Source organism: Podarcis tiliguerta (assembly GCF_965153285.1).
Source record: "Podarcis tiliguerta genome assembly, chromosome: Z".
In the NCBI taxonomy this organism is placed as follows: domain Eukaryota; kingdom Metazoa; phylum Chordata; class Lepidosauria; order Squamata; family Lacertidae; genus Podarcis; species Podarcis tiliguerta.
In genome coordinates this window covers 46,836,732-46,862,420 of record NC_139553.1, presented here as the reverse complement: position 1 = coordinate 46,862,420, position 25,689 = coordinate 46,836,732, and the positions used below count along the sequence as shown (strand labels likewise).

Below are 25,689 nucleotides of genomic sequence, written 5' to 3'. Positions count from 1 at the left end.
ATTAAGCACACCTTGCAAGGCAGCATTTCTAAAGGGGATAAAAATCAAGCATTTTCCATATAGGGCACTTCATCACTACCCCAGCACCTCGAGGAGTTTAAACAAAATCCTCCACGAAAAAGAAGGGGCTGGGAATTAAAATGTCAGCACATTTATGGTTTTGTGACCTGAATCAGAATACGGGTGAGATCGCAGTTGCATAAATGTAGTAGTAATTCAGACTTCACAAGACCCTGCCCATGGCAAGTGCCTGTGTTATGTAGTCACCCAGGATCCGCAGCCAAAAGCTCAGTGACTGCCCAGTCATGGCTGCCAACTGATTTCTCATTGTCCATAAATGAAAAGATCTTATTTGTTCTCACAGGAGCCCCCAGAGTTTAGAGGAACTAACCCCGTGTTCAGCATTCTGAGCAAAGGGTTGACCTGTTATCTGGGCCACAGTTTCTTACGTTTCAGAGAGCAAATAACCAATAACTGCTACATCGGTGTAGGAAGGTCAGGTGGAACCCAGTGAAGAAAATTTCTTGTCACTCCCCCCCCCCCATTGATTCCCCCCCCCCCCGGCAAAATCTACAGGATGGATTGTGTTTTTGCTTGTGTTATTTTATTTATATTTATTGTTTATTTATTTAATAAAATTTATTTTTTTAAAAAAACCTGCAAAGTGGTTTACCAAAACAAAAAACAAAAATACACCACATCAGTAAAATCAAGAAAAATTAACAATCCTACCTTAAAACATTGAAAAGCTAAAATATTAAAATTAAAATTACTTCAGCTTTCTAAGCATCTAGGTATGCTTGCCTATAGAAGAATGCTATTAGCAGGTGCCCGAAAAGAGTCTAGCAAAGGCACGTGCTTTGTTGCAAGAGGCGGGGAGTTCCAAAGGGCAGGTGCTGCCACACTAAACAAGGCAGTACAGATATTATGTGGAACCTGAGGTAGTGCTTGAAACTACAGAAGGGAAGGTTTTATTTATTGTGATTTCACTATGCTCTATATTATCTGAAAAGGAAAACATTTTTTTTTAAAAGGACTGCACAGCAGCAATCTAGTCTCATCATGATCAGTGGGACTTATTCCAGAGCCGACGGCACGTAAGAGGGGCTACAATCCTATGCACCCCCTGCATCCAACTTGTACCTAAAAATCTTCACAAACCTGCGCCACAGAATTGTAGAGTTGGAAGGGACCCCTGAGGGTCATCTAGCTAAACCCCTGGGGCAATGAAGGAATCTCAACTAGACCATTCCTGACTGATGGCCAGCCGCCTTCTGTTTCCCCCCTCAGCCAGGACACACAATGGATAAAGACACAACAATGGAGACTGGAGGTGGGGGAGGGAAGCTCCGTGAAGGGTAGGGCAGTAGGGCGGTTCATTTAAAAACTTTTTAAAAAAATGCCTGCCCCAAAGCTCATATCTTACCAAACTATGGATTATATAGCTATATCTGAAATTTCATGCATATCAGTTAATATCTTGACCCTGCTCCACTGAATTGAAATTTCAGCCTTCACAACATAGGAAAACGGCCAAGTAAACAGCTATTTTCCTGGAGGAGGGTCAAGATATTAATGGATATGCATGAAATTTCATATACAGCTATATAATCCCTAGTGTAGTAAGATAAGAACTTTGGAGCAGCATTTTCGAAAAAAGTTTTTTACTAACCACCCTAGTAGGGCAGTAGTTGTTCCTTGATAATTTGTCACCCCCTCCCCCATGGTGGTACCTGGGGTGCCCCCCCGGCCCCCTCCTACGCCTCCGAACTGCTATACTTGAGGCCTGAAAGAATTAGGATGTAGGAAAGCTTTGCAGGTCAGGCCTCACTGAATCATATTCGGCTGCTGAGACTGAGGTTTCCCACACTTACTGGGCTGCCCAGACAAAAAGACCCACCCCCTCGGCCTCATTGATGTGGCACAAAGGAAAGGAGAGCAAGATGCTTGGCACCAGCTTGGCTGCAGGACTTGCCGTAAGGAGGCATAGAAAATGCCATCCAACGTGGAGCTCCATACTCAGTGCCTAAGCTTGTTGCCCAGGAAGGTTACCTCTCAAGATAGAAGGGTGACAACAATGACTCTAAGAGCAAATGCACACCTTCCAACTTTTTTCCAATGCAAATCCAGAACACCTGTATTCCGGGATAGTCACATGACCCGTGCCTCGCTCTCACCCCGAAAAAGTGCTTTTTGTGGGGCAAGAGCATGCAAAATTGTGGCAACGAAAATGGTCCCCAAGATATGAAAACAAATGGGATGTCCCTTTTTCTAGGGCACTTGGAAGGTATGAGACAGCCTATTTGTGAAGAGATGTTTTTAAAAAGCATGTGGCAGGATGTTGCTAGGAGAGTCGGCTTAGCTAGAGATTATTGAGAAAATGTCAAGGACGTTTGTGCTGGGAAAACATGGCCTTGTACTTTTGCCTGACAATTCTTCAGCTCTGATAATGCAGGCTGGCTTTTCTCTGAGAATGAGAGTTACTTTCTACACATGTGTAAAGCTAAGGTGAGGGAACATCTGTGCAATTTTTAGGCCTGTGAATCCCACTTTTGTGGGTTCCCCAGCGGCTGTTGTTGTTGAGACCAAATAAAGCAGTCTCAAACATCACAACTGATGTGGCTGATTGAAGAAAACCCAACCTGGGGAAAAGCCTAATTGAACATAGTGGGCTTGCTTCTGGGTAGACATTTAGAGGTTCAGCAGAGATTGGGGGTGGTGCACAGCCTTCATAACAATATGTCCTGGCTGCCACTTTCAAGCTGCCCAGAGTTTCTGGGATGGGATAATTTCATAATCTCAGTTTGTTAGGAACTTGTGCACCAACAGATCTCACAGTGGCTTGACACTTCTAACATCCTGAGAATAGTCACTGCCTACAGATCAAAGTTTTCCTCCAAGTTTTTGTTGCATTTCCCAGCATGCCATGGAAAAGAGGAGTGGAGGCTAAGCTTTTCCATTCGGCCCAAATGCCATGAATTGTTTTGCCAGCACATACTGCTGCTCTGCTTAGTGGCTGTCTTCAGAAGATGACATCGTGTCAAAGCAAGGGCTTGTCCCATATTTCCAGGACATTTCCCCCTCACTTTCCTTATCATCAAAAGTCCGATTTGGGGGGCAAAGCGGGTTTGTTGCATAAGACCTCCAAATCAACTGTAATTGCACAAACTGGATTAGCCAGCACATTACTGAATCCCATGTGAAAATAGAGATGGCCTGGCAGTGCCCTTCAATCTGGCTTTTTTAATTTTCCTAGAAAAGGGAAGGCTTTGGGTTCACTGTGTAGCCAAGAAATATAGTATTTCTAGCCTTTGTGCGTTGTTTTCTCTCATGAAACAAGAGCCAGCAGCCCTAATGCAATTCCCTCTTACAGACTGGATGGGAAACGTCTGCTTTTCCAAAAATTTTGAAAGGAACAATAGCTCTTAATCTTGCACATTTAGTTGTGTTTGTGTGAATCGTAGCACTGTGTGTGTATAAATGCCATTTGCCACTTTAATCAATTCTCAGGCTCAAGCCTTCTTTCTTCTTTAATGGAGAAAGCCCACTTTCAATGAAGAGGTGGCTATTACCATATGAATAGGTGTCTAATTGTCCCCTCTTCTAATTCTGGGAAGGAATTGGCAAGCAGTTTGAGTGGCAGGAAGGTTAAGGAATGTGCCCCATTTGCATTTATGATGTGAAATTGTTCCATCTTCTAAATTGCTCTAACCTCACCATTGTCTTCACTGAACAAAGTAAGAACTTGTCATTGCCAAAAGTAACAATAGCCAGAAAGCTTCTCTTAAAAGAATTCAAGTACAGGCTCCAGGTACATACTGCAATTAATGAAACTGTAGATGGGGCACTTAATTGAATTGGTCTGAATCCACAGAGGATACCGTAAGTCCCTGACGGCTCTCCTATCTGGAAAAGGAGGGATCATTACATCCATTCAACAGGAGATGGTGTTGAAGTCTCATAGAATCATAGAGTTGGAAGAGACCACAAGGGCCATCGAGTCCAACCCCCTGCCAAGCAGGAAACACCATCAGAGCACTCCTGACATATGGTTATCAAGCCTCTGCTTAAAGACCTCCAAAGAAGGAGACTCCACCACACCCCTTGGCAGCAAATTCCACTGTCGAACAGCTCTTACTGTCAGGAAGTTCTTCCTAATGTTTAGGTAGAATCTTCTTTCTTGTAGTTTGGATCCATTGCTCCGTGTCCGCTTCTCTGGAGCAGCAGAAAACAACCTTTCTCCCTCCTCTATGTGACATCCTTTTATATATTTGAACATGGCTATCATATCACCCCTTAACCTCCTCTTCTCCAGGCTAAACATGCCCAGCTCCCTTAGCCGTTCCTCATAAGGCATCGTTTCCAGGCCTTTGGCCATTTTGGTTGCCCTCCTCTGGACACGTTCCAGTTTGTCAGTGTCCTTCTTGAACTGTGGTGCCCAGAACTGGACACAGTACTCCAGGTGAGGTCTGACCAGAGCAGAATACAGTGGCACTATTACTTCCCTTGATCTAGATGCTATACTCCTATTGATGCAGCCCAGAATTGCATTGGCTTTTTTAGCTGCCGTGTCACACTGTTGGCTCATGTCAAGTTTGTGGTCAACCAAGACTCCTAGATCCTTTTCACATGTACTGCTCTCAAGCCAGGTGTTACCCATCTTGTATTTGTGCCTCTCATTTTTTTTTGCCCAAGTGCAATACTTTACATTTCTCCCAGTTAAAATTCATCTTGTTTGTTTTGGCCCAGTTCTCTAATCTGTCAAGGTCGTTTTGAAGTGTGATCCTGTCCTCTGGGGTGTTAGCCACCCCTCCCAGTTTGGTGTCATCTGCAAATTTGATCAGGATGCCCTTGAGTCCATCATCCAAGTCGTAGATAAAGATGTTGAATAAGACCGGGCCCAAGACAGAACCCTGTGACACCCCACTAGTCACTCTTCTCCAGGATGAAGAGGAACCATTGATGAGCACCCTTTGGGTTCAGTCAGTCAGCCAGTTACAAATCCAATGAGTGGTAGCATAGTCAAGACCGCATTTTACCAGCTTCTTTACAAGAATATCATGGGGCACCTTGTCGAATGCCTTGCTGAAATCAAGGTAGAGTACATCCACTGCGTTCCCTTCATCTACCAGGCTTGTAATTCTGTCAAAAAATGAGATCAGGTTCGTCTGACATGACTTATTTTTCAGAAATCCATGCTGACTATTGGTGATCACAGCATTCCTTTTAGGTGCTCACAGACTGTTTGCTTAATGATCTGCTCCAGAATCTTCCCTGGTATTGATGTCAGACTGACTGGGAGGTAATTATTTGGGTCCTCTCTTTTCCCCTTTTTGGTTTTTTTTTTTTAATTCTTTTTATTGAATTTCTCTTAAGAAAAAAAACCAAAAGGAAAAAAAAAACAAATCAACAAGTTCAAAAGTAATATCCATACATGGCACAGAAGTAACATTCATTACAGTTTTTGTCTTTTTCCTTGAAACATTATATTTTTAAATATTTAAACCTTTTCCCTACACCTCCCTTGACCTCCTACCCTCCTGTTTTCGGGTTTCTTAATAAAAGTTTTTTCTTTTTTTCTGCAGCTATTAATTGTTACCGGTTTGCGCGCCGTAAGACTTATATCAAACCTGCTATAGTTTTTAAATCTCTGTAGTTTCCTTCAATGTATACCATAAATTTATTCCAGTCATTAATAAACTTTGTATTTTTTTTGGTTTCTGATTTTTTGTGCCATTTTTGCTAACTCAACAAACTCATATAATTTTGCTTGCCAATCTCTGATTGTTGGTATTTGGGCTTTTCCAATTTTGTGCAATTAATATTCTAGCGGCAGCTGTAGCATATTGGAATAATGTCTTATCTTCTTTTTTGATTTCATCCCCAATTATTTCTTTCCCCCTTTTTGAAAATAGGGACAACATTTGCCCTCCTCCAGTCTGCAGGGACTTCGCCTGTTCTCCAGGAATTCTCAAAGATGACTGCCAGTGGTTCTGAGACACATCTGCCAGTTCTTTTAATACTCTTGGATGCAGTTCATCTGGTCCTGGAGACTTGAATACATCTAAACTAGCCAAGTATTTTTGTACTATCTCCTTAGTTATTCTGGGCTGTGTTTCCTCTGCTGAATCATTTGCTCCAAATTCTTCAGGTCGGGTATTGTTTTCCTTATCAGAAAAGAATGAGGCAAAGAAGGCATTGAGGAGTTCAGCCCTTTCTGTGTCCCCTGTTTGCATTTCACCATCTTCTCCTCTGAGTGACCCCACTGTTTCTTTGTTCTTCCTTTTGCTACGGACATACCCATAAAAGCCTTTTTTGTTGCTTTTAACCTCTCTAGCAAGCCTGAGTTAGAATAGAATCATACAATCATAGAGTTGGACGAGACCACAAGGGCCATCGAGTCCAACCCCCTGCCAAGCAGGAAACACCATCAGAGCACTCCTGACATATGGTTGTCAAGCCTCTGCTTAAAGACCTCCAAAGAAGGAGACTCCACCACACTCCTTGGCGGCAAATTCCACTGTCGAACAGCTCTTACTGTCAGGAAGTTCTTCCTAATGTTTAGGTGGAATCTTCTTTCTTGTATTTTGGATCCATTGCTCCGTGTCCGCTTCTCTGGAGCAGCAGAAAACAACCTGAACAACAAGAGTTCATTCTGTGAACAAGAGTTCATTCTGTGCTTTAGCTTTTCTGACTTTGTGTCTACATGTGCTGGCTATTTGTTTGAATTCCTCTTTGATGCTTTCCCCCCTTTTCCATTTTTTGTACACATCCTTTTTTAATCTTAACTCAGTTAAAAGTTCTTTAGATAGCCACCCTGGCTTCTTTAGGCACCTTCCATGTTTCCGTCTCATTGGTATTGCCTGAAGTTGTGCTTTTACTATCTCCCTCTTAGCAAACTCCCAGCCATCATGAACTCCTTTAGTATTACTGTCCATGGGATCTCACCCAGCACTTCCCTAAGTTTTATGAAGTCGGCTTTCTTAAAGTCAAGAAATTGAGTCCTAGTATGCTTGGCTGCTCCTTTTCGCTGTGTAGTAAACTGCAGAAGAGCATGATCACTCACGCCTAATGATCCTTCCACTTCTACCCCACTAACCAGGTCATCAACACTGGTTAGGACCAGATCTAAAATGGCTGTTCCTCTTGTTGCTTCTCCCACTTTCTGGACAATGAAGTTGTCTGCAAGGCCAGTGAGGAATCTGTTTGACCTTATGCTCTTGGCTGAGTTTGACATCCAACAAATATCCGGGTAATAGAAGTCCCCCATTACTACTATCTCCCTTCCTTTTGCATGCTTGGCCATCTGTTCCAGGAAGGCATCATCTATGTCCTCCGTTTGGCTTGGGGATCTATAGTAAACTCCCACAATGAGGTCTCTGTTATTCTTCTCTCCCTTAATTTTGACCCAAATGCTCTCACTTTGCCTTTGAGGTTCTAAATCTTGGATCCCTTCACAGGTATACACATCCTGACATATAACGCCACTCCTCCTCCTTTCTTGTCTGCTCTGTTTCTCTGAAATAGATTGTATCCCTCCATTATTACATTCCAATCGTGGGACTTATCCCACCAGGTTTCAGTGATGCCTATTATGTCATATTTAGTTTGCTGTACCAAGAGCTCAAGCTCATCTTGTTTATTTCCCATGCTTTGCGCATTAGTGTACAGACATTGAAGTCCATTAATCATTCCCCTGTGTCTCTTATTTAAGGATTTTTTCATCCCACCACTAGGTCTGCGTGCTGTTTGCTCCATTTGGTCTATGACATTTGGATGATCATCTTCATCAATTGATAGACTCCTACCTTCAGGAGCACTGTCTCCCTCCCCCACATTAGTCAGTTTAAAGCCCTCCTGATGAGGTTTCTGAGATTTTTGGCAAAAACATTCCTCCCAACCGTTGTGAGGTGCAGCCCATCGCTTGCCAGAAGTCCATCTTCAAGAAACTGCAGTCCGTGATCTAAGAATCCAAACCGTTCCTGTTTACACCATTTGCGAAGCCAGCTGTTTACTTCCACTATTTTCCCCTCTCTCCCTGGGCCACGTCGTTCAACTGGGAGGACAGATGAGATGACGATTTGTGCATTTAATTGCTTCAATTTCCTGCCCAGAGCCTCGTAGTCTCTTTTGATCTTCTGGAGGCTATTGCTTGCAGTGTCATTGGTTCCCACATGAACCAAGAGGAAGGGGTATTTGTCAGTGGGTTTTATGATTCCTTGCAGTCGTTCAGTTACATCTTGGATCTTAGCCCCGGGGAGACAGCACACCTCCCGAGACATCTTGTCAGGCCCACAGATCACTGCTTCTGTTCTCCTCAGCAGGGAATCCCCTATCACCACTACACGCCTCCTCTTAGGTTTAGACGGGGTTCTTCTGTGAGCTGTCCGTTCCAAGGTCGCCTGCACATTCCCTGAGGACTGACTTTTGCTGCTCGTCTTCATATACCTGATCGACTGTAATGAGGGAGAGATCCTCAAATGGAGTCTGTTCTTCGTCTTCCATGCTAGGGGAGAGGACTTCAAAGCGATTGTGTATTTCTAACCAATCAGAGCGAACCCTGGGCCTCCTACTTCTCTGAGTCACGTTTCTCCATATATCTGGCACCTGTGTTGGTGAACTAGCCTCCTTCTCAGGGGTGTCCCCTCTCTCCTCCTTGGTGGAGACGGTGTGCTCTGCAGCTTCCAAGAAGAGCTCCAGCTCTCTAATTCTTTGGAGCGTAGCTACACGTTCCTCCAGTTGCTGGACTTTGTCTTCTAAGAGGGCAATCAACATACAATTGCTGCAGGTAAAGCTGCCTGCAACCTTTGGCAAGATGGCAAACATTGCGCAGGAACCGCAGGCGACTTCAGCTGTTCCCTCACCCTCCATCTTGAGAACGTGTCATTGGGGGTGGCTACAGTGGTCCTCCATCTTAAAAAGCGTGAAGACAGGACAAATACCCCCAAAAAAAACCTAGGTCTCCCCCAACAAACGTTTGAGACTAGCTCCCCTAAATCTAAAAGATGGATCAAACTGCATGCACCGCCAGTTTGATAAGCTCTGATAAGCTCCTCCCACAGCTAATCACCTGACTCAACAGAAACCCTGCCCCCTCTGACCTTTGCACAGGGAGAGCCACAAAGAAACACACACTCCTTCTTCAGCCGCTACCCAGCAAGCTGTGATAAGCTCCTCCCACAGCTAATCACCTGACTCAACAGAAACTCATGGGCCTACCTGCTCTTGTCCAAGGGGATCACAAGCACTGGTTGCCTCAACCTCATGCAGCACTATTGCCACAGTTTAACTACCCACAATGCATCTTATCCACAAACCAAGCTATACACCAGCAGCATCCTGGATAGCCACTGCCTGTCCAAAGAAGAAATACTGTGCTTGATGGACTAATAGTCTGGACTGGTATAAGGCAGTTTCCCATGTGCCACAGACTTTGCATGCAGAATGTCCCATCTGCAAGCTAAAAGTTCTAGGGAAAGCCCCCTTTCCTGAGATCTTGGAGAATGGCTGGCTGCCAGAACAGGCTACATGAATCGGCATATGCTTATGTGTGTAAACAGAACTTTGTGTGTCTGGCTGAGTGTACTAGCTCAGAGCCAATCTTCTCTTGCTTACCACTATATATATATATATATATATATATATATATATATATAATTTTTATTCATTTTCTCATCAAACAATAATTTCACTTTACATCGCCAATCCAATCTTTCTGCGCTCTGCCAAGCTTGAGACTTCCCTCCCCCCTTCAACAAGCTTTCTATTACCAATCTATATATCACATTTATACCTTAAACTATAAAGTCCACGTCATAGGAATTATTTCAGTCCTGCTAGTGTCTTCAAATTTTTAGAATGATTATTAATGTAGTTAATAAATTTACTCCAGTCTCTCTGGAATTTTGTGTCCTCCTGGTTCCTGACTCTGCATGTCAGTTTTGCCAGTTCTGCATAGTCCATCATTTTCATCTGCCACTCCGCAATCGTTGGTATATCCTGTAATTTCCACTTTGGGGCTAATAAAGTTCTTGCCGCAACTGTGGCATACAAAAATAGTCTTTGATCTGCTTTCGCAGTTTCTTCCCCCGTCAACCCGAGCAGAAATGCTTCCGGTTTCTTGGGGAAAGTATATTTGAACATCATTTTAAGTTCATTATATATCAGATCCCAAAAACATCTTATTTTGTCACATGTCCACCACATATGGTAAAAATCTCCATCCTTCTCTTTACATTTCCAACACATTCTATTATTCATTCTATACATAATAATAATAATAATAATAATAATAATAATAATATTTTTTATTTATACCCCACCCTCCCCAGCCAAGCTCAGGGCAGCTAACAAGCAATAATAAAAACAAGTTGAATGAATACAACTTAAAAACAAGATTAAATACAACATTAAAATATTGAAACAATAAAATATTAAAATGCAGCCTCATCACAGGAGGAGAAAGGAAAAAGGAAAAAGAAAGAGGGGGAGGGAATCAAATTGGTTCCAAGCCAATTTTAGCCAATTTTACTGGTGTCAAATACCATCTGTACATCATTTTCATTACATTTTATTTTAATACACGCAAGCTGTAAATTTTAAATTTTTATTCCACAGTTTTAACCACGCATCATATTCAATATTATACCCAAAATCTATTGCCCATTTTATCATAACTTCTTTCGTCTGCTCATCCATTGTATATCATTCCAATAACAAATTATACATTTTTGATAACAATTTACATCTGCCTTCCAACAGCTCGATTTGAAATCTAGATTTTTTATTCTCAAAACCAATTTTCTTATCTCTCATAAAGACGTCATTCACTTGATGATATTGCAACCATCCTGTAAAGTTCTCTTCTGTTTGGTCATATGGTTTCAGTTTCAAACCTGTATCAGTTTCCATCGGTAGGTGGCCCACCTCCCTTCCATATTTAGTTTTTTAACCATCAATACCTCTAGCAGTGAAATCCACCAAGGGCCAGCACCACAACTTTAAACTTAAAAACATTGGGAAGGGAAAATGCAGAGCCTTCCTAATCCAGGTCAGCACACAGAGCTAAGGTAGCTGCAGAATGGGAATGGCCTGCTGCTGAAGTCACTAATATGGCGCCTCTAGTGCCCACAAAGACTCTGCACTCCCTCCCCACTAAATAACCCTTTTGTCATTCCATGGTGAGGGTGCTCGGCCTCGGCCTCCTACCCACCCAGAAAGAACATAGAGCTGAAGAAAGAATTTGGAAGAGAGGCATTCTTTCCCACCTCCTCTTTCAGCTTATGTTTTTCAAGGCTCAGTTTGGCACCTGAGCACCTGAAGAGCAAGCAGAGTGAGAACGAGCATAGAAGTGAAAGAGGAGGGGTAAAATGCCAGAAACAGAGAGCAAGAGAAGGCATGAAAGCTACAGATAATCCTTATGGATTCTATACACTAGCTATGATGGGAGCAGCTATGACACTTTTATGCTGTATCAGATTGCATGCATGTTTAAAGGTAAAGGTAAAGGGACCCTGACCATTAGGTCCAGTCATGACTGACTCTGGGGTTGCGGCGCTCATCTCACTTTATTGGCCGAGGGAGCCGGCGTACAGCTTCCAGGTCATGTGGCCAGCATGACTAAGCCACTTCTGGCGAACCAGAGCAGCGCACAGAAATGCCGTTTACCTTCCCGCCAGAGCGGTACCTATTTATCTACTTGCACTTTGAAGTGCTTTCAAACTGCTAGGTTGGCAGGAGCAGGGACCGAGCAGCGGGAGCTCACCCCATCGCAGGGATTCGAACCACCGACCTTCTGATCAGCAAGTCCTAGGCTCTGTGGTTTAACACACAGCGCCACCCGCATGTTTACTTATTAGTAAATTCCAACGAGTTCAAGGGGACTTGTTTCCTTGTAAGTATGCTGAGGATTGTTGTTCTACATGACGACAATTGGCCCTTTAACACGTCGCAGAAAACCATAATGATTTACCATGAATGCACTGATCTCACCCACTGAATTCCTTCCTTCTAACATGCATGGAAAACAAGCAACAATCTCCAGCCAAGCATTACATCAGGTATATACTGTAGGGGTTTTTGAGTGAAACAAACTCCGGGGCTCTGATGCAATGCGACGCCAGTGACAGTGCGGGTGAAACTGGACTCAGAACTAAGTTTTCCTCCCTCCCTCCTTTATAACACTAGAACTTGTGGAGGAGCAAAGTGGGTGAGATCCATGCATACACAGTATACCACTGAGTAGCATGGCATGCGAACTGGACCAGGATCTTTCCTTAGGCAATCTGCCTGAAGCTTCAGAAGCTCAGAAGCTTAGGCAACCAACTATTAAACTATTAGGCAACCAACTATTAAAAGTGTCATTTATTAGGGAGCCACAAACATTTCAGAAATGAAAGTAAATCACAAGTCAGAACTGAATGGGGGAAAACAATAGACTTGCTCAGGTGTGATAGTCAGAATGTCACCAGACCCAAGGTTGTGGAAGGAACTTATAGATGCCTCTCAGCAAAGCTGAGTCACATCAGCTCCATAAAACCCACTTGCATTTTTTATCAGTGCTTCTTCTTTTTCAAAAAAAAAAAAAAATTAGGTGCTACAATTCCAAGCATTTCCAGGGGAATGTCATTTTCTGATTCGCCTCAGTGGCAAAAAATATTGGGCCATCAACACAGGCCACACTACAATCTCCTTGATAGTCGCTTTTGCAAACTCAGCTCAAACAATGTCACCTCAGTTTACCAGAGGCCCACAGTCCACAGTCTCTTGCATAATTTGCTTCATCATTTTTGGTTCTATATTCTTTAACCGTTCATCTGTTGGACAAGGCAGCTCTGTAGACCTAGCCACATAAAGTCTACACAGTGTTCCAAAATTTCCATTTCCCTCTTCTTTTGACAAAGGAGGAACAAATTTTCCAAATAAGCACTGAGAGCTTCCAAGCCCCAGGCTGGGGCTGATTTGGGTAATTCTGCTTATCCACTCACAGCTGTTCTTTTGCTGTTTTGAAACCTGATGCTCAACTCTCACTGTTTTTGCTTCCACTCTCTGAAAAGTTATTTCCTTCTTAATTAGGATCAAAGGTAGAAACAGTATTACTGCTTTCTTCACTGAATACACAACACACTTTCCTTTTCCTACGTGGCTTATCGCTGTGGGAAAGCTGATTAATTGGAAGATGGCGAATTCTGCCCTAAACCAGAGTTTGTCATGAGTGTCAGAGAACTATTCAATGTTTATTCGTTATTTACAAAAGAAAAGGTTGAATGAATGGTAACATCACACACTTTACTTCTAGGCATAGATGACGAAGAAGGTGCAGCTCCTATCTTCATTGAAGAAAGTATCCCCCCACTTTGATGACTTCTTTTTTTTTTTTTTAAGTTTTTTATTTATACAACAAGAAAGACAAACAAACAAACACCGAACACAAATACCAAACCATACACTAATCACAAAAACAACCATAGACACACAATACTCCTAGCAGACAATAAAACATCTATTGGTCTTAACACTAAAGACCCGACCTCCCGTCCATTCCATACTTCAAATTCATATTACTTATTGCCCATACACATTTTTTCTTATAATTAAACTTATTCTCATTAAATCTAATTTCTTATATCTACCTTACTACTATTACTGAAGTTCCTCGAATGCTGCAACAGAATTTAAACTACTATATTTATTTTTCAGATATTCTTTGAAAACCTCCCATTTAGAAACAAATTCCTGTTTTGATTTATTCTTTATTTTTTCTGATAAACCATCTAATTCAGCATATTCTGTCAGCTTTTGGATCCAATCTTGAATAGAGGGGATTTCATTACTCTTCCATTTTGCTGCGATCAAAACTCTTGCTGCCGCCGTGGCATATAAAAAGATACCCTTCCTCTTTTGTGGAATATCCAAATCTGTTATTCCTAGGAGGTAGGCCTCTGGTTTTTTATTGAAAGAGATCTTTAGCATTTTTTGCAGCTCTGCATGTATACTCTCCCAGAATGCCTGTATTTTCCTACATATCCACCACATATGGAAGAATGTTCCTGAGTCTCCGCATCTCCAACAATTACTTGATACATTTTTATACATTTTTGAAAGCTTCCATGGTGTTAGATACCATCGATGTTGCATTTTTTGAAAGTTCTCTCTAATCGTGTAACAATTTGTGAATTTCCAATTGATCTTCCATAAATTTTCCCATTGGGCCCTGGTTATTGAGTGGCCAAAATCCTGGGACCACCTCACCATTGCCACTGTTTCCTCCTCCTCCTTGACCGTCCAGTCAAGGAGGAGTCGGTAAGTTTTGGAAAGGGTTTTTCTTTTAGAATTTACAAGATCAGATTCAAATCGGGAAATTTCTGTTGAGAACCCCTTTTGTTTGTCAGATTTAAATTTTTCAAATAACTGATGGTATTGGAACCAGTCTTTGATGACTTCTTAAAGCTGGTGGGATCCCAAGGATATCTGGTCCCCAATTTACACAATTTGATGAGGCAGCGCCAAGCACAGATCCCCATCTCCACGGCAGAGAGTGAGCTTGGGAAGGCCTGAAATAACAGAAGCAACAGTTCCCTTATCAAAGCTGGCATCAGAAAGCTCTGGGGCTTTTTGCAACCCTGCCTCAACTCTTGCACACACCTCAGTTCCATCACATTACTTGTTGTCAACCCAGACTGCCACTTGTCACTGTCATTTTGCTGACATCTTGCCAGAGTTGTAATGTCTTTAGCACAGTTACTCAAGCCAGTCATGGCACTGTCGCAGTCAATAGCTGTCAAGTATTTTTCTGCATATATTTTTAACGGGTTCACGCATGAACCTGGGAGATCTCTGATCTTAGCTACGTGTACTGAATGTGTAAAATCTATGTATCATATGCATCCGCCTTCTGTCCTGGTGTAGAGGAGCAAGAGATAACAACAAAGTGATTCTTTTGCCATTCATTCAGGTGTATGTCACTGAGACTATTGGTCTGCATTATCAATGGAGAAACAGTAAAAAATGTTATCATGAGCAGTGACGGATTTAAAGATAAAGGTAAAGGGAGGCCTGACCATTAGGTCCAGTAGTGGCCGACTCTGGGGTTGCAGCGCTCATCTCACTTTATTAGCCGAGGGAGCCAGTGTACAGCTTCCAGGTCATGTGGCCAGCATGACTAAGCCGCTTCTGGCGAACCAGAGCAGTGCACAGAAATGCCGTTTACCTTCCCACCGGAGCGGTACCTATTTATCTACAGTGGTGCCTCGCAAGACGAAAAGAATCCGTTCCGCGAGTCTCTTCGTCTAGCGGTTTTTTCGTCTTGCGAAGCAACCCCATTAGCGGATTAGCAGATTAGCGCTATTAGCGGTTTAGGGGCTATTAAAGGCTTAAGGGATTGGCGGATTAGCTGCTAAAAGGCTATTAGCAGCTTAGTGCCTTAGAAAAAGGGGGTGAGGAGCGGGAAAAAAAACCCAGGAATCGCAAGACATTTTTGTCTTGCGAAGCAAGCCCATAGCAAATTCGTTTTGCGAAGCACCTCCTTTTGTCTAGTGGGTTTTCCGTCTTGCGAGGCATTCGTCTTGCGGGGCACCACTGTACTTGCTCTTTAACGTGCTTTCGAACAGCTAGGTTGGCAGGAGCAGGGACCGAGCAACGGGAGCTCACCCCGGCGCGGGGATTCGAACCGCCGACCTTCTGATCGGCAAGTCCTAAGCTCTGTGGTTTAACCCACAGCAGGTATAAGCTAAACAAACTATAGCTTAGGGCCCCACTCTCTTGGGTGCCCCAAAAAAAATTAAAGGGAAAAAAACTGGATGTACAGTTCCAAAATATAAGATGAAAAAACAAATAAAATAAAACCTACATATAGTTAGAGCTTAATAATTATTTCACTATTAATATACTTCTTAATTGTATTTCATTAGTAATATACTTCTTCTTAATTGTATTTCAGTTCAACAATTACTTTGATAAAATACCATATTTTTCGCCCTATAGGACGCACCGGCCCATAGGACGCACCTAGTTTTCAGGGGGGGAAATCAAGGAAAAAAATATGACCACCCCCACCCCCCGCAGCTCTGGGAGCAGCAGACAGGCTGCACGCAGCCTGTGCGCTACTCCAAGACCTTCTTCCTGCTTTTCTGCGCGCGACTCCTGCGGGCTTTTCGACCAGGAGGGAGAAGGGACAGAAATGGCCAGTCAGTCCCTTCTCCCTCCTTGGGGAAAAGCCCCAAGAGCGGCACGCTGTTTAAAAGCTGCATGGCTCCTACCGGCTTTTCTACGAGGTGGGGGAATTCTCTCACCTCCTAGAAAAGCCAGCAGAAGCCACGCAGCCGCTTTAAAGAGCGCACGGCTTTTGCCTGCTTTTGTGGGAGGTGGGGGAATTCCCCCATCTCCTGCAAAAGCCCACAGGAGCGAGAAGGGACGGACTCCACCAGTCAGTCCCTTCTCCCTCCTTGGGGAAAAGCCTGCTTTCCACCATTGCCAGCCTCCAAGCCGGGTTGGAGAGTAGCAGGAAGGCATTGCGCGCCTTCCCGCTGCCCCCCATCCTCTGGGGCTGGCGATGGGGGAAGCGCTGCTTTCCCCCACAGCCAGCCTCAAAGAGCAGACTCTCCTGGCTTCAGCAGAAGCAACAGGAAGCCTCTGGAGCGCAGGCTTCGGAGGCTTTGCGTTGCTATTGCTGAAGCCAAGAAGCCTGCATTCGCCCCATAAGACGCACATACATTTCCCCTTCATTTTTGGAGGGGGGGAAGTGTGTCTTATAGGGCGAAAAATACAGTACATATTTTGTTATGTGCAAATGGCTTTAGATACCTATTAGGTCCATAAATTACCATATAGCATATATTCAACACAAAAAACAGTGACAAAGACAGCTGGACATATAAAGGGCCCCATTACCTTCAGTAGCTTAGGGCCTCATCAAACCTAAATCCGGCCCTGATGATGAGGAGCAGGGGTGGAATTTGCCTTTGACATTAGCTCTAGCTAAAGAAGAGGCAGGCAAACTACAGTAATTTCTGAAGGAGTATCTCTATTTTAATCACCATGATGTTCTTAGCAAATATGTCACACAATCAAGGCAATCCAGCTCTGTATTACAGTGTTTCCAACCCTAAGATGAGGACAAAGTCTTGAAAGTAGCATTTGGCTGGCCCTGGTTTCCAGGTGACTTACATACAACAGTACTTATTATCAGACTCTGGGTGATCCAAATGCAGCTGGAAGGAGAGGACACAAGTCCCTTGTCACCATTATGATGATTATATGTAACTATACATATATGTTAGTGGGTGGGTCCCTAGAACTGATGGATGGAAAGTGGCCTGCCCTTCATGTGGCTACATTCCTTCTGAAGGAGCTGGTACGCAGTTTGGATGTACCTCTAGATCCACTCCTGTTGCTCAAGGCTCAGGTGGCCTGAGTGGTGCCAAGTACCTTCCATCAGCTTCAGCTGGTAGCCCAGCTATGCCCCTATCCGGACAGGGACCGCCTAACTTCTGTTGTCTACACTCTGGAAGCCTCTAGGCTAGATTACTGCAACACAATATACATAGGGCTGCGTCTGAAGATGGTTTGGAAACTTCAGCTGGTGCAGAATTCGGTAGCCAGCTGACTAGACTGTTTGAGCAGGCAACACCAATCCTGGCCAGATAGCACTCGTTGCCAATTAGTTTCAGGGCCAATTCAAAGTGCTGGTTTTGACCTATAAAGCCGTAAATGGCTCAAGACTCCAATGCCTCAAGGACTCCCTCTCCCCAAAGGAACTGTCCTACACCCCGCAATTATCTTCTGAAGCCTGTCTTCATGTGCCCTCCTTGCAAAAGGTCTGGAGGGCAGCCACACTGAGCCTTTTCTGTCATGGCTCCCTGGTTTTGGCATACTCTCTCCAAAGGTAACCTTTGTTACCTTTAAGTGACAAGCCTTTGGCTAATTCAGCAATCTATGGTATTTTAAACCTTCTCATCTGCAGGCCGTATCTGTTATGGTCACAATTCTCCAAGTATCACTCTTTGCTGGCATTACCCACGTTCTTGGATAGTGCCAGGCTCCAGATCCATGGCCCCATCCTGCTTTCAAGCAGAGAACAAGTTCAGCTCATAACACTCCTGGATATCTGAAACACAAATGGAAACAGAAACACAGTTACTCTAGCAGCCTGGGGAGATTCTTGACACTCAAGGCCTGAGCTGGGTGACCAAGTCAGGAGTGTCTGCATAGCCAGGAAGGTGAGTGACAGGAAGCTCAGCAAGATTTGCCCACAAGGCCTTGGAGTTCAGCCCCAAAACAACCAAATCCATGGTTACAGCTACTTTGTTTGGCACCAGCCTGGCTGCACTGAAGTTGCCAGAAGGAGGCATACAAGGCACTATCCAATTATCTTAGGGGCTCCAGATTTGTACAGGGTTTACTCTAGCTTTTTCTCACCCACAGCTGTCCAAAGCTTCTCTCCTCTCTGGGCCTAGAGCCAAGCATCCCAACATCAAAAGATAAGGGAGCCAATTAGCCGACATCAATCAGGTGAGTACATAAACAAATATGAGCTCAGTCATACAACTACCAATTAGTTTTGGGGTTATCTTGACTACCAAGATGGCACCTGCAGACCTTCCAGATAACATCTTCCTCTTTGGTTCAACACATTAAGTTCCTGTATTTTTCTCAGCTGGCATTTTGGACCCATGGGATGCAGTGCTTTCCCCTGAGATTAACATAATATTTTCTTCTGAACTGGATTATCTTGTAAAATGGGAGGCATTGCCCTCCCATTATGAGGTAGTTGGCATCAGTCTGTTTCAAAACGCAATAGAATGCACCTCCAGGACTGAAGTCTATCCGCTGCATTAGCAGCACCAACGTAACCTCTCTGAGGTGCAAGCCTGGGCAGTGTGCATGAAGGCTGCCCAGATGACAAGACCCCCTCTTGGCCTCACTGATGTGGTCCAAAGCAGTATGTATGGCACTAGCTTGGCTGCAGGAGTTGCCATGAGAAATCACAGAATCATGGAATTGTAGAGTTGGAAGGGACCCCGAGAGACCCTTAGTCCAGTCCTCTGCAATGTGGGAATCTCAAAAGAGGCGTAAAAGAAGACATCCAACTACCTTACGGACTCCAGATTTGTGTAGGGATTACTTCTACTCCTGAAGATATCCTGCAAGGCAAAAGAGGCTTAGGATCAGAGCTTTTCTTCTCCTAGATGAGCTACCTTCTCAGGTTGATGAACTCAAATTGCCCCTCACTTCCCTCTGCAGCACATGCAAGGAACCAATCCCTTGACCATTGGACCCACTACTGGTTTCATCTACTCAGTCTACCAGAAGCTGTCTTCACATGCAGGGGAAGTCCCTAACTCACCAAGGGTTTGAGAGCTACCCTCACTTGGTTTAACTGGCCAGTTGAAGCAGTTTTATGAGGCACTGCCGCTGTCTTACGCGGACAGCTTTTGGGAGCCCCAGCTGAGAGATGAGTGCAGGGTGGGGACCAAAAGTGGACAAACCACCCTAGAAGGAGCATGATGTGTCCCCCACCAGAGGAACTACCCCCCCCCCACTATCGCCTCATGCACCCCTATATATAATTCTATCAATTTGTTTGATATTGTATATACAGTGGTACCTTGGGTTAAGAACTTAATTCGTTCTGGAGGTCTGTTCTTAACCTGAAGCACCACTTCAGGTTAAGAAAAATCGCTGCTGCGCGATTTTTGTTCTCATCCTGAAGCAAAGTTCTTAACCCGAGGTAATATTTCTGGGTTAGCGGAGTTGTAACCTGAAGCATATGTAACCTGAAGCATATGTAACCCGAGGTACCACTATATGAAGTTGGGGTTTTTTCAGCCGGAACTTGCCAGAACTCAGTTCCGGCACCTCTCAAATGGGCACAATAGCAGAGGTGTCTAAAAAAATGTGTGTGTTACATTGTTTTTAATGAGACCTTTTCCCCCTATGTTTTAAGCTGCTCTCATTTTTAGCTGTAAGAAGTCTGGAGTCTCTATTAGGGGAAAAGGCAGAGAATGAATGAATGAATGTTAAAGTTAGGAGAAAGAATCCTGTAGTAGTAAGTAATATAGGACAAAGAGTCCTGTGCAAAGATAAACAACTGGCTATGCACGTGTTCTGGGAACCAGGGCGCTCCATGAAATTTACTTCCAATTAATACAGTACTTCAGTATTAAGAGCATGGCAGGTATGGAAAAGACTACAATTCCCAGCACACCTTGCGCGGAGTTCCTGAGGCATAACGCGGGATATTGCTCTTTGCGCTTCTTTGAGGACCTTTTCTCTCCGCCACTGCTTCCTTTTTAAGACCCCAGTCAGGCCTTCTAAGAGGCCCAGCCACCTGCTCCCTTGGCGGCAGGGACAACCAAAGCATAAGACGGCAGAAGGGCATCACGGCTTGCAGTTCCCATGGCGATTAACGGTTCAGACGGACTACAATACCCAGCATGCCGCTGCAAGGGGCTACTTCCGGCAGCCCTGCGCTGACTTCAAAGAGCTGCTTTTAAGCGGACTGCGTTACCCAGCATGCGCAGCGGTACAAAAGGGAAGCTGGAGGCTCAATGGGCGTGCTGGGGGATGCTGGGAACTGTAGTCCTTGCTGCGTGAGGGAACTTGTCAAACCCAAAAGTTGGCCTTGGGCCAATCACTGTCTCTCAGTGACTTGCGTGAGGATAAAAACAGGATAAAAACAAATGCACCCTAAAACAATTAAAGCAGTCTGAAGAAGAAGACGTACTTCTAAAAGCAGTTGCCCTTCAAAAACATTCTTGGATTCAGTGATCTTTGGGGTGGCCAGGAATAGTGCAGGGATGTGTTTTTTTAAAAAAATTCCTGGAAGTTAATATTGATGGACACAGGTGCATGCACCTCAATAGGGAAGCCATTCCGCAAATGGGGAGCCACCACTGAAAAGTCCCCGTCGTGTTTAAGATAACTTTTGCAAAACAAAAAAACCGGAGGCTTTTCTTTTGAGAATTATGAGAATTACCTAGACAATATAGAAATGTATTTATGTATGCAGCCATGGTCTCCTGGATGATCTTTGCCCAAAGATGGAAAGCAGAAAACGTCCCAACAAAAGAGGAATGGTTACAGAAACAACTATGCAGAAATGGCGAAAGTTACCAAAAGAATAAGAAATCAAAATGATCAAGTTTTTAAGAAAGAATGGAAATCATTTATAGAATACATACAAAATTATTATAAACAAATTAAGGCATTAGCAGGTTTAATATAAAAACATGCAGCAGTTGTGAGGGGAATTCTATGGAACACAGGGGAAAATGATAATTTGGTTTAATTTGGAAATGCAGTAAAATATTATAAAAACAAGGAATTGCAGAAGGGGGGAGGGGAGTCGAAGTAAGAGATATATGATAAACCTTTTGCTTTTAAAGTTGGGGTTTTTTTGTATGTTGTAAAATAAATTATATAAATAAAATTGTTATTTTTTTAAAAAAAGAAAAGTCCCTGTCATGGGCCAATGATGACAGGGAGGAAGCCCAGAGTCAGTAGCTACCAGAAGGCTCTCTCATTAGGGGTCTACGGTACTTTGGAGGAAGGGTGTATTTTGGAGAAGGGAGAAGACCACCTGGAGGGAGAAAACACAATGTACAAGAAGCGACCGATGCTGTAAGCAATGAGCAAGGTAAGAATAATAGAATCATAGAATTGTAGAACTGGAAAAGACCCCGAGGGTCATCTAGTCCAACCCACTGCAATGCAGGATTCTCAACACACAGTTGCCCACCCCATTTGAAACCATACCGGACCCTGCTTAGCTTTGCAAATGTCCTAGCAGCTTTATTGCTGCGCCACTAGGATGATGGCCCTATAACAAGATGAGCTTGGCTGCTACCGCCACTGGCCTTCTGCTCTTGCTCTTCCCTAGGAATGAGATTCCAGCATTAATTCCAGGCTGGCCTTTGACTTTGTGGGTTACCCTGGAACCTTCCATCCTCAGCTCCTGCATCCAACTCTGGCATCAACCTCAAGGCTCTGAACACGGCTTGCGTGACATATCATGTCTCCAGAGCTATCCCTGAGAGCAAGGGTCAGCAACCTAAGGCCCTTGGGCCAGAAGCAGCCCGTGGAGGTCGTTTGACCGGCCCACAAGCTGCCCCTGAACCGAGTTGCCCACTCACGCACTGCACTGAACCGACACAGCACGGTGCAGGGACTTGCTTCCTCGGCACTAGAAATCGCATCTGCACACGCGCAGATGCTGAAAATCACCGGCATGCTCACTCCTACACGCACACATGCACGATCCGGCCCATGGAGGGATCTCTGCGGGACCGATCCAGCCCAGGCAAGATAAACCTTGCCAACTCCTGCCTAAGAGGGTGCAAGGCTAATCAAACAGTGGGGTGCACCATTGCTTTCATCTCCCTCTGCCTCTGCCATCCTGCCTCCTCTCCATGCTGATAGTCCCTCCTCCCCCAATTTAGTTTTTGGCTTTTGGCTTTAGCACTGGTGGCCAATATCTCCCCATTTTCCTTCCCCTGTCTTACTTTGTGCCATTTTTTGCACCCGGTTTAACACTGTTGGGCTCCCTCTCCCTGTTCTCTCCTTGGCTTTATTAGCGTTGTTGTTTGCAGCTGCAAAAAGTGCCAGTGGCCTTCCTCTCTGTGTCCTTCACTTGCTAACTTGAAATTTCTTGTTTTTTGCAGCCACTTTAGCTCCGGTGGCCTATTCCCTCCTTTCTTAATCTCGTTTCTTTTGCTGCTGCTGCCTCCGCCCAACTTCTCATCCTGGAGAAGAGTGACTAGTGGGGTGCCACAGGGTTCTGTCTTGGGCCCGGTCTTATTCAACATCTTTATCAACGACTTGGATGATGGACTCAAGGGCATCCTGATCAAATTTGCAGATGACACCAAACTGGGAGGGGTGGCTAACACCCCAGAGGACAGGATCACACTTCAAAACGACCTTGACAGATTAGAGAACTGGGCCAAAACAAACAAGATGAATTTTAACTGGGAGAAATGTAAAGTATTGCACTTGGGCAAAAAAAATGAGAGGCACAAATACAAGATGGGTGACACCTGGCTTGAGAGCAGTACATGTGAAAAGGATCTAGGAGTCTTGGTTGACCACAAACTTGACATGAGCCAACAGTGTGACGCGGCAGCTAAAAAAGCCAATGCAATTCTGGGCTGCATCAATAGGAGTATAGCATCTAGATCAAGGGAAGTAATAGTGCCACTGTATTCTGCTCTGGTCAGACCTCACCTGGAGTACTGTGTCCAGTTCTGGGCACCACAGTTCAAGAAGGACACTGACAAACTGGAACGTGTCCAGAGGAAGGCAACCAAAATGGTCAAAGGCCTGGAAACGATGCCTTATGAGGAACGGCTAAGGGAGCTGGGCATGTTTAGCCTGGAGAAGAGGAGGTTAAGGGGGGATATGATAGCCATGTTCAAATATATAAAAGGATGTCACATAGAGGAGGGAGAAAGGTTGTTTTCTGCTGCTCCAGGGAAGCGGACACGGAGCAATGGATCCAAACTACAAGAAAGAAGATTCCACCTAAACATTAGGAAGAACTTCCTGACAGTAAGAGCTGTTCGACAGTGGAATTTGCTGCCAAGGAGTGTGGTGGAGTCTCCTTCTTTGGAGGTCTTTAAGCAGAGGCTTGACAACCATATGTCAGGAGTGCTCTGATGGTGTTTCCTGCTTGGCAGGGGGTTGGACTCGATGGCCCTTGTGGTCTCTTCCAACTCTATGATTCTATGATTCTATGATTCTAAGTGAGGGGTTTGAGAGGTTATCCAGTTGGGTAGGAGACAGCAAGACCAGCCAGGAAGTTTGGGCTACTGTCTGTGCCACCAGTGACAAGCAGGGGTGGCCAAAGCGTGGGGCCTGGGACAGTCGCCCCTATTCACACCCACCTTCCCAGGGCAGTCCTGCATGCCCCTGCTAGAGTTGGTCATCTCAGCCTCCTGCCACCGCTCTCTCGGCTGGGACAGGGTAGAGACATAGGAACCTGCATTACACTAAGCTGGACTATTGGTCCTGCTCTAGCCCAGAGCTGCCTGCACTCACCGGCAGCAGCTGTCCAGGGTTTCAGACAGAGGTGTCTCCCAGCCCAACCTGGAGATGCTAGGGACTGAACCGGGAGCCTTCTGCATGCAAAGCAGATGCTCTACTCTTGAGATGTGGCCCTTTGCCACTAATGCCCAGTTAGTGCCATTGCCTTCCGTTAAGAGTTTGGTGTAATCCTTGATGCTTCCCTTTCCATGGAGGCGCAAGTTACAGCAACAGTCAATGCGACATTTTTCCACCTTCGCCGCATCAAGCAGTTGGTCCCTTACCTTTCCCGCCCCGACCTGGCCACAGTGATCCATGCGACAGTCATCTCCAGGCTTGACTACTGCAGTTCGCTCTACGCGGGGCTGCCCTTGAATCTGTCCCAGAAACTCCAGCGGGTGTAGAATGCTGCAGCGAGGCTCCTCACGGGGTCTCTGCCATGGGAGCATATTCACCTAGTGCTTTTCTAGCTGCACCGGCTCCCGGTGGAGTACAGGGTCAGATTTAAGGTGCTGCTTTTGACCTTTAAAGCCCTTCACGGCCTAGGACCCTTGTACCTACGGGACTGCCTCTCCCGGTATGCCCCACAGAGAGCCTCAAGGTCCACATATAGCAACACCCTAGAGGTCCCAGGCCCTAAGGAAGTTAGATTGGCTTCAACCTGAGCCAGGGCCTTTTCAACTCTGGCTCCGGTCTGGTGGAGCGCTCTGCCTCATGAGACCAGGGCCCTGCAGGATCTGATTTCTTTCTGCAGGGCCTGTAAGACAGAGTTGTTCTGCCTGGCCTTTGGCTTGGAGCCAATTTTATTCTCTCCCTCTCTTTCGTTTTTCTTTTCCTTCTCCTGCGATGAGGCTACATTTTAATATTTTAATGTTTCAATATTTTAATGTTGTATTTTAATTTTGTTTTTAAGTTGTAATCATTCAACTTGTTTTTATTATTGCTTGTAAGCCGCTCTGAGCCCGGCCTTGGCTAGGGAAGGCGGAGTATAAACAAAAAATATTATTATTATTATTATTATTATTTGTCTACAGCTGCTCGCATAGCCAGGGACTATGCTGTGGCCTTGAGCAGGCATACTTACCGTATTTTTTGCTCTATAAGACTCACTTTTTCCCTCCGAAAAAGTAAGGGGAAATGTCTGTGCGTCTTATGGAGCGAATGCAGGCTGTGCAGCTATCCCAGAAGCCAGAACAGCAAGAGGGGTCGCTGCTTTCACTGCGCAGCGATCCCTCTTGCTGTTCTGGCTTTTGAGATTCAGAATATTTTTTTCTTGTTTTCCTCCTCCAAAAACTAGGTGCGTCTTGTGGTCTGGTGCGTCTTATAGAGCGAAAAATACGGTAATCCTTCTTGCAGCAGAGGCAGACATGAGGCAGCATGATCAGTTCCACTGCACAGGGCGCCACAGAGCCCTGTGACAGTGACAGAATTGAGCAGAAGGTGAGAGGCAGGAGCATGCTGAATTTTAACCTTGCACACGGCGCCACTGAAATTTGAAAGACTGAAGTCTGACAGCATAGATGTCTCACCTCTGGAATTTTACTGGGTTAAGATACTCTTTTTTCAGTTCATTAATTCACACCTCTTCTTGGCTCCGTCAATGGGCAATTTATAGTATAAAAACAGAATACTTGTGGAAGGTCAGTTGTTATTCCATAGCACAGAAACTCC

General features: G+C 44.7%; 2 long non-coding RNA genes across 3 annotated transcripts; one reads left to right on the top strand and one right to left on the bottom strand.

Moving 5' to 3' along the window:
* Positions 1-16,882: 16,882 nt before the first annotated feature.
* LOC310669130 lies at positions 16,883-20,315 on the bottom strand. 2 transcript variants are annotated; one of them, XR_014507031.1, is made up of 3 exons: positions 20,204-20,315; positions 18,350-19,139; positions 16,883-17,207 (listed from the first exon to the last, which is right to left on the bottom strand). It is a non-coding gene; the product is annotated as an uncharacterized lncRNA (long non-coding RNA). The 2 variants fall into 2 exon arrangements; XR_014507032.1 differs by having other exon boundaries at positions 16,883-18,103; positions 19,090-19,139.
* Positions 20,316-20,762: 447 nt separating this feature from the next.
* Positions 20,763-25,395, top strand: LOC310669133. The gene is made up of 3 exons (XR_014507035.1): positions 20,763-20,843; positions 21,449-21,634; positions 25,375-25,395. It is a non-coding gene; the product is annotated as an uncharacterized lncRNA (long non-coding RNA).
* The last annotated feature ends 294 nt before the right edge of the window (positions 25,396-25,689 follow it).